We start from the raw sequence: 8,966 nt of genomic DNA, 5'->3' as shown, positions 1-8,966 counted from the left end.
CTGCATGGTCACTGTGGCCCATGAAAAAAATTGGGCACGTTTGGCGGATACGAAGCGGAGACGTGCGACCGAGGGTCCCCTCTGGCCATACCGCAACCACCCTCTTCCACAGCAAGTACCTGAGCGGTTTCACGGAATGCACCCAACTTTTGGCAGCGCGTGTGGGGCCCTACCCGGGCACCCCGCGGCCAAAATGAACGAAATCCGACAACGAACACAAGTTGCGTCACGTCCGGGCAGTATTTTAGGGGTTTTCGGCCCGGAAAATCGTAGAAAATCCATACGGACTCGAAACGCGGCAAATTTTTGCGTGCGTGCCCTGCATGGTCACTATGGCCCGTGAAAAAAAATTGGGCACAAAACATGTTTGTTTTTCGTGCAAAGTTTATAAAAAATACACTAAATGACAAAATTATACAAATAAATAAATACATATTCAATATTGTAGACTGGCCGTCGCCCACATAATAATCGCCGCGGGCCCGACGCAGCAAAATATCTACCCAATATCTGCACGAGCCGTCGCTATCCGAGGGAATATTCCTGACAAACGCGCACGTCGCCCAATCACGTCGCGCATGCCCTTTTTGCGTCGTACATGCCGACGACGCGCCCGATCTGATCCCCGTCGCCCGCCGCCCACACTGTCGTTCCCCGCCCGACAGCGTCTCGCCGCCGTCAGCCCGCACTAGTCGACGTCACCACCCGCCGTCAGTGCCGGTTGTCAACGCCCGTCGACACCCAGCAATAGTCGATGTCAGCACCCTCCGTCAGCGCCGGTCGTCAGCGGCCGACGTCACCACTCACCGTCAGCGCCGGTTGTGAACACGCCGTCAGACGCCACCGTCAGCCGCTGTGATCGCCGTCGCCCGCTCTAGTCGCCGTCGGGCAGGTATATATTTTAAAATTTTCAACATTATATAACACATTAGCTGCGTGCAACGTCACATAAATATTTTTATATGCAGTATGGACATCGATGGTGTGATTGCATGTTCTGTCGAAAAATTGGTTACTCTTGTTAATAAATTAACATCAAGTCAGCGATTTACGTTTTACGAAACGGAGATGGAGGGCATGTTACGAATACCTTCGGTCAAGATGCGTGATAATTTGCTTGCGCTTATGATTCAAGGTTACAATCCTTGTAGTAAAAAATTCATGGTGCAAGAGGCAGCCGGAAAAAAGGGTTGATTTCATTGAGGCCTGATGATGTGTTTGCTATATTTGGTTTGAAGAATGAAGGAGTTGATGTTTCTAGTTTTTTGAGTATGGACCAAGGCAAAGCAATAAAAAAAATTCCAGCTAGTTTTGTTAACAAGAAGAATCGTAAAATATTGATTGATGATCTTATTGAGAAGATTGTGAGAAATAAAAACACGGACGATGAATTTGTTCGGATGGCGTTTCTCGTCCTGTTAGGGACTATAATTGCACAAGTGTCTGATGAGTACATTCCGAAGAATTATTATGCACTAGTGCAAGATGTCAGGCAGATAAAAAAGTTCAACTGGAACGCATTCACTTTGCGGTTTTGTTTGTCGGAGATTGGTATGGTCTTGCAGCCCGGTCGTGTTAGGGATTGGCCACGTGGCAACCTAGCACTTCTGCAGGTATGATTTATTTTTAAAATTGAATAGTTGTATTATGTAATAATAGTGTAACACATGCTAAATGGTTGTGTGTTTGTTTTGCAATATCTATATTGGGAGAAGGTGCAGCCAAGCACCGGTCCAAAGTATGATCCTTTAGCGTTGTTGAGCCCCTTGATGAGGAATTGGACAGAAGCGGCAGCGGAGAAAAGAGACAAGTACGATTTTCAAAATGGTCGTGGTGTTGGAATGGTAATACGTTAAATATTTATTTTTCCATTTAAAGTCTGCAATTAATTATTAATTAAATATGATTGTATGATCCTTTATGTTGTAGATCGATGACACCATTACTGAAGAGTACCGCTTAAACAAAATAAGAATGGAATAGGCTGAAAAGAACAAGAAATCCAGTACGTGAAAGTCTAACATTACTGAAAGGAGAACAGGCGTGAGTACATCTGAGGCTTCAGCTACCCAGAACCCTATTATGGATCGGATTTTGACTAAGCTGAAGCACATTCGTAAGGATATGCTTCGTATGCCAGAGCTATGCGCACAGGTACAAGTTTTCTGATTTTGCCGTTCACAATGGTTTTCGATGTGTCACATAACTAATTACAACTAATTTTTAATCACAGAGAGTCATAGAGAAATTGAACAAAAGCGCTGTATTTTACAAAGGCGGTGATAGTGAAAAAGAAGAAGAGAATGAGTATGGTGAAAATAGTGAAAGTAGAAACTATTGTGGAAAACCTCGTAAGGAATTTGTATATAATCCTGACGTGGACAATTTCGAAACACCGGGAAAAAAGAATGTGCAAGAGGATGATGAAGATGATATTAATGATTCCGAAGAGAAGACACCTTATTATTGCACACCTGAATATTTCGATAGTTTCAAGGGTGATGAAGAAGATCCTATCGAAGTTCCTAAGGTATCTGATGAGAAATCCGTTACATCTTTAGGAACAGATGAAATCGCATCACGTGGATCAGTAGATTGTATTGGAGAAGATGAGGTAGAGGAGAAGGGTGTAGGGAAACGGAAGCGGAGACGATCAAACCTTATAAAGTCTCCTTATATTCCCGTTATACCTACAAAGCGTGCAAAGCGTTCAGCAAAAGCAAGTGAGTTTTATCATATTATTTTCGAGCTGAAATTACTACTTATCATTGAATTATTAACATATTACCGTCATGTATTGCAGAACTATTCGAGAAAGAAGTCTTTGAAGAAGAATACGATGTGATTAAAGCTAGTGTTAAGTTTGTTCGTGCTTATCAGCGGTCAGCAAAACATAGAAAGAAGGAAATATTCAATGATGGCATGAGCGAAGGTCTGAGTGCAGAGAGGGCTTATAAGATTCTTGACCATGAATGGCTAACCGGTGATGTAAGTTATTGTTCTGTTTTCTATTAGCATTCAATGCAAAATGGAATTATTATACATCATTTAAATTATTTTCAGGTTATCAATACTTATTCGTCGTATCTATTGGGAGTTGTTGGTGAAGATCGTCATATAATGCCGACCTGGCTGGTCAATTGGTTACTTGAATTTAGACCGGACACCCAGGGAGGAAAAAATGACAACGAAGTTGTGGCGAAGAAGAATGGACCCTTGAATAGATGCACCGATGAGTATTTTAAAAAAGATAAGGTAAGTTCAACTGCCTTAATGTATGCATATATGCGATATAAATAATAAGATAGTATATGTTGATTGCATCATATTTTCGTTGTGATGCAGCTTTATATTCCTCTTAATAAGGGAAATACACACTGGGTTTCGGTTGTCATGCATCGCCCGAAGGAAGAGTTCCAGGTTCTTGATTCTTTGATGGGACCCGAACTTGACAGTGAAATTACAGAAAAAGTTGAGGAGCTGGTACGGCATAAATTTACATGAGCATATTGAAATTATCATTTAGTAACTGAACTATGTTAAATTCTTTTCGTGCTATTATGTATATGAACAGAAAAATCAACTTGGATATGACATACGTGATGCGAATGCGAGCGGTGTTGTGAATTTTCCGGATGTGTCTACCTGGCCTATCAAAATGTATAACATCCCACAACAAGAAGACGGGTGATTAAATACTTTCATATTGTTTTAATATCTTACCTCAAATGCGAACTTATGAACTGTTTTTTGTACGGACCAGCAATTCATGTGGAATATTTGTTCTTCGATGCTTTCAATATTGGAACGGTGAAAAATGGACAAGCCATTTTTCTCAGGTCTGGTTCTTTTTCAAATGCTTATATTCAATTAAATTCATTATGTAATACTATTTGAATTGTACTAATATGAAGTTCTAACAGGGGTCAATTGATAAATCGAGGGACTTAATGATTGCTCAGCTTATTTTTTCGGAGAGAAATACGCTCAACGATGTGAAGGACAAAGTTACCCGGCTTGCAAAGAAGAAATAAATGTGCCAAAAATTTTGTAAAAGAAAATTTTGTAGGCTCAAATAATGTTTACATTTATTTCGACTATCATGTCTTGTGATGAAGAAGACACTACTATTTTGAATATTTAAGTCGAGAATGACATTTGGATTATTATGTTGTCTTCATGCCGTTGTCTTTAGATTTGAAATCTTCATATTTATAGTTGTGCAGTCGTCAAGTTGTTTTCCTGTACTGCTAAATGTTAAAAAAAATGTACATGTATTTATTATGCACTTTAAAGCACTGTCGATGTCGCTTATTATAACACCGACGTTCTTAATTTCCTTTTCTACAAAAAAAATTTGCCGACAAGTGTGCCGGCTAGTCTGACGTCAGACAGGACCGACGGCACTGTCCAACAGGGCAGCGTCGAACGACGGGTAGCATAACTAATCAAAGACGCTCGACTGCAAGTGCGCCGCCGGGTATATAAGCTGGTCGTCGCGCGCTCCGTCGGGCGAGGTGGGACTAAAACTTAGCTATCGCAGCCGCCGTGCCTGCAGTGACGCGCGTGACCGCGTGGGCCGGCCCAATATCATTGTTTCCGCCCACTGCGCGACGACGGCCAAAGTAGCACGCGGTGCGACGACGGCCCAAGTTCCACGAGGGGCCACTTGGGATGTTTAGTCCCACCTCGAGCGACGGAGCGCGGGACGACCGGCTTATATACCCGGCGGCACATAGGCTATCGAACTCCTTTTTGTTGCCTTGTACTGCTACCGCCGTCCGACTCTGCCCTGTGGGACAGTGCCGCCGGCCGACGCTGCCACTGTGGGACAGTGCCGCCGGCGCACTTGTCGGGTTTTTTTTAAATGACGGCGTTCTAAGCGACGGCGACCGTGCAATGCAGAAAATATACAGTAAACAGCGACGACAGTACTATGCAAAAATGAGCACGTCAAAATAAACAACAGCGACTTGCACAAAATTAATAGTAAAAATTAACACATCAAAATAAACAAAGTAAAACTCCTTCTTGCATTACATAGTCTATCATCAAAACAAAATAGTCTGACATCAACGAAGTAAAATAAGTTCATATAACATATTATAACAATTATTAAAGATCAAATGTATAGAACATTAAAAAACTATCTTCAATGAACGGGGTGGAACGATCTTCCATAGCCATCCATAATAAAATTGTCTTCAATCAAAGGGTGAACCAATCTTCCATACTCTACAAGTTAAGCAAAGTTTCTACATAACAATAAGATATGTGTTAATTCACAATGAAAAAATAAATTCGGTTTGAACAATAACATATACAATAACATAAGAAAATCATACTTAGGATTTTGAGGGCACGTGGACTTATAATGACCCGTAACACCACACAGTCCACATTGACGTTTGCTTTTCTCATCAAAAGCTTTTGGTCGCCCATTTTTAGTGACATCAGGACCATCCTTACCGCGGCCTTTAACATTCTGTTTTGGTGCGCCTTTGGTGTTAACTTTTGCGGGATCACGAACAAGACCATGATCTTGATTAGGCTCGAATGCATCGTCGTTCACAAACTGTACCTCTGCACCAGGCTCATCCTCCTCAGTGTAATTATTATCTATTATGTCCCTCAAAGTCGCCTTCAACTTGTCGAATAAAAATGGTTTATGACATGCTTTATGAGTTGCTTCAACAGATAAGATAGTCAACTCGCTGTACCTAGCTCTGTCCCCTGCACCTGCCCATCCCCACACAAACAGATCGCTAGTGCGCTTCACGGGAAGTCCACCCCTTGCAACTTGGCTCAGCACTAAACACTTATGTATCTCACGTAAGCGTAGCTGAATCAGAACATGAAGAATATGTTTGCAAGAAAGTCCTTTGCGATACATGCTTCTGCAACTGCACTTCATAGTTTTTTCTAAGTTACCTGGGGTGTAGTCCATAGTGAATATGATATCTCTATTTTCCTTCCGTGTCAGTATGAATCTGTGAGTGTCTGCTCCTCTCAGTCTCTCAAGGACCTCTAGCTCCCGTGCCTTCTTCATATCTTCCTGCAAGATATAAAAGTTTGCCGCAGTGAACTCACGGGCAGCTGATTTCTAAATATCTTTACACTCATCCAATACTGGTACTGGAACTGTCTGTGAGTTTGTGCAATCGTCATGCGCCTCATTCTCACGGAGACGAACTATGCAGTTCTCATAGTGCACAATCATATCAACAATAGTCATACCGGAGTCTAGATGCAAGTGAAGGCATGAATTCAGACTCTCACTTCGCTGGTTACTTTGCATACCTAAGAAAAACCCACCTGACAGATATGATGCAGCCCAAAGCCTTTTCTTCTTGTACATCCTACATAACCATGTCTTTGTTTTCTCCGACTGCCATTTGGCGGTAAACGCTGCCCATCTCTCCTCAAATACCTTTTTTGAAGTGGCATAATAAAGTAGAGACCTGAACTCCTTTAGAGACTTATGATGAAGGTGTTTCTGCATGTTCTTCTCAATATGCCACGAGCAAAGACGATGCCAAACCTCCGAAAGTACCTTCCTTATGGCCTTAATCATAGCTGCATCTCCATCAGTAATTACTGACCTGGGCCTCTTCTGACAGTGAGCCCTCAAAAACGTCTGAAGCAGCCAGACATATGTATCTTCCGTCTCGTCAGACACAAGAGCACAACCGAATACCGTGGTGCAACGGTGGTTGTTCAGACCAACAAAAGGTATAAATGGCATGCCATACCTATTCATCCTGTATGTGCTGTCGAAGACTGTCACATCACCGTAGTCAACATAGTTTCGACATGATTGAGAATCACAACAGAATATGTTTTTCAGTCTTCCTTCATCATCGACGGTGTGCTCAAAGAAGAAATCTGGATCTCTCTCTTTTCTGGTCATCATGATCCCAATGGCAGTGTCTGCATCACCTTGTGCAAGCAACTTCATTTTGTCTCTATAACACATGTTATAAAGCTTCTTCCTCCCAAAACCAGCCTTTGCATATGACCCGGAGCGCGCAACAAGTTGATCATAAATCATATGTTTCCTGATTCCAGCACCTGCCATGGTTAAGATCTCAGCCTTCTGATATTCTTTTATCTGATTGTGAGATCGAAGAAACGTGACTTCATCCGGTCTAGCTAGAACGTGACTGTGATCGTCATTGAAACTGCTGACATACCAAACGTCACGCTCTTTATCAAGTTTCAAACTTATATACGCATCGCAGAAGCAACGAGTCTCCCCTCTCAGCCCGCGGGTCCTGCCTTCCATTGTACAACGTTTTGCCTATCGTTTCCCAGCTCTCGCACACACATACTTTCTCAAGCGCTTAGTTGCCTCAGGACCTTTCGAATATTTCAGTGAGTCCTTTCTTACGCTGAAACCATGCTCGTACGCATACTGATTATAGAAATTGTAAGCATCTCCTAGTGACTTGAACGTCTTCCTCATGACCTTCCAATGCATGTCCAATGATTCTTGCTGATATTCATCAAATCCGATGTCAAAATTAAACAAATCATCACCAACATGCTCATCATTCCCGCTTGTACCATCTATATCTCCCTATAAATTAATGCATTAAACCATTTATGCCAGTCAGTTATAATTTTAAAATGTACTTTAGTGATGTAAGTTTCAAAACTTACTTTGCTGAAGCTGTCATCATGAGATGCATCAACGTGCGATTTGTCACTTTCATCGTCCACAATATTCCTCACAAAGTCCCCGTCCTCGTCCATCTGCGCGCATTGCAAAAAAAACATGTAAGCGCTCATATGGTTATTATGTCATTTCTTCTCTGATTTTATTAATAACATACCCGGAGTGCACTTTCAGCAAATGAATCATCTATATCCATATCATCATCATCATCGCCATGACGCTGCATCATGCAAAAAAATATTAAATTTTCCATGCGGTCTATCATATTTACCCCCTCATATTTATTGTTTTATCAACATTGATCACACTTACATTGCCACTATAAGATTCATCCAAACTCATGTAGTTCTCCTCACGAGGTTCATCCATATTCCGTGACAAGGTTTCGTTGTCCTCGCCGTAATCATCGCCATCATAATCTCCCTCCTCCTCTAACTATATATAGTTAAAAAACCCTCTAACTATATATAGTTAAAAAAATTTGTACGATGAATCAAACGCCGTGTAACATCATCCCTAAAACAACTATCTTATCAAGCACAACAATGTCTCAAACCAACCTCTTGCACGGCGGCGAGGATTTAAGCCGGATCCATTTCCTCCGATGACGAACGTGATGACGGCGTGACGTTGCTGGCTGGCGGAGGCAGGTGTCGACGGCGTGAGGACGATGGCTGGTCGTAGTAGGCGTAGTGCGCGGAGGGAGGCGGCGACGTAGATCGTGGGTGGGCGGCCATCTGGGCGACGGGAATGGAATGCGGCGGCGGGCATGCGCGCCGGCAGCGGTAAAGGCGTCGGGGCACGCGCGGCGGCCTGTTTGGGCCGCGACTCGGGTGACGGCGCCTTCGTGTAGATGGGGCCAACGTGGAGACGGCGTGGATGCTTTAGGGTTCAGGGTTTCGACGGCGGGCGTCGGCGGCTACCGTGTCTTTTTTTTCCTTCAACAACTGTCCACGCCAACGTCGAGACGTGAGGGCGTACGGCGACGGGTGCGGGTACGCGGACGGGCGGGCGTACAGCGATGGGTGCGGCATACGCGGGCGGGCGTACGACGTCGCACGCGGCGTACTGCGTCGGGTGGGTATTCCTATACCTAATGTAAAATTACCATATTACCCACTATACGTTTTAGGAAGGTTGTACCGAAGCACTCCCCGTTAACAAATTAGCACACGATCGCATAGAATAGGGAGTGATCCCACACCGATGCGGTAGAGGAGCGGAGAATCTTTTCCCCCGCGATCGAAGTGCCATCGGGAGCAGGAGCCGAATATGTGGCGCCTCGAAT

The 8,966-nt window shown here is 43.3% G+C and overlaps 1 pseudogene; it reads right to left on the bottom strand.

The window, feature by feature from the left end:
• Positions 1–4,331: 4,331 nt before the first annotated feature.
• Positions 4,332–8,415, bottom strand: LOC119315792 (annotated as a pseudogene).
• Between the last annotated feature and the right edge of the window lie 551 nt (positions 8,416–8,966).

This window comes from Triticum dicoccoides, chromosome 6A, assembly GCF_002162155.2.
Source record: "Triticum dicoccoides isolate Atlit2015 ecotype Zavitan chromosome 6A, WEW_v2.0, whole genome shotgun sequence".
NCBI lineage: Eukaryota > Viridiplantae > Streptophyta > Magnoliopsida > Poales > Poaceae > Triticum > Triticum dicoccoides.
The sequence above is the reverse complement of the archived record's forward strand: the minus strand, read 5'-3'. Positions and strand labels throughout refer to the sequence as shown.